Source organism: Acyrthosiphon pisum, unplaced genomic scaffold (assembly GCF_005508785.2).
Source record: "Acyrthosiphon pisum isolate AL4f unplaced genomic scaffold, pea_aphid_22Mar2018_4r6ur Scaffold_21639;HRSCAF=24468, whole genome shotgun sequence".
NCBI classification, from domain to species: Eukaryota; Metazoa; Arthropoda; class Insecta; order Hemiptera; family Aphididae; genus Acyrthosiphon; species Acyrthosiphon pisum.
The window spans coordinates 6,022-6,697 of record NW_021771128.1 but is presented as its reverse complement, the minus strand read 5'-3'; positions in this window follow the sequence as shown (position 1 = coordinate 6,697).

The window sequence follows — 676 nt, the reverse complement described above, 5'->3', positions numbered from 1 at the left end:
CAAGTCAAATTTTAAACAGACAAACAAATCTCTACCTGTGGCAATATTATGTAAGGTTTTAGAAACATATAATTTATAAATACATATTAATGATTAATTGTACATTATTCATTACATAACTATTTTAATTCAATAATCAACTTTAATTGAACTATATAATTTTAATATAAATGGAAAAAAAAATGAATACATATGAAGTTGTAATAATTTATTGATTGGTCTTTTTGTGGCAATAAAATTTCTTAGAGATTGTTCATAGTTTGAAGTATAATATTTTTATTTCGACGAATAGCAGTAAATGTTTGTTGTTCTTCTATGAGATTTTATACTTTGATTCTGTGGTAATTAGTTCTTCTTCTCTTTTTGTATTTTATTAGGTAAGTATTTATTATCTTGCTTATTTTCGTTTTCTTGAATTTGATCGTTTATTTTTTTTATTCTTATATTTATTTCTACTTTTTCTGTTTGGACTGCAGTTTCTTCTTCGTGTCTTCGTGTGGAACAACGTATTTGCTTATGTTTCAATAATTATTAGTTTAATGCTTATTGTCTACTTTGAAAATATTATATTCGCCCTTTGTCTCAGATGATTGTTGCGTCTTGTTGTCTGTCGACTCGTGAATTTTGATTATGCTGAAATTTCATTCTATTCTTTGTTTTTTTTCTCTTCATGTTT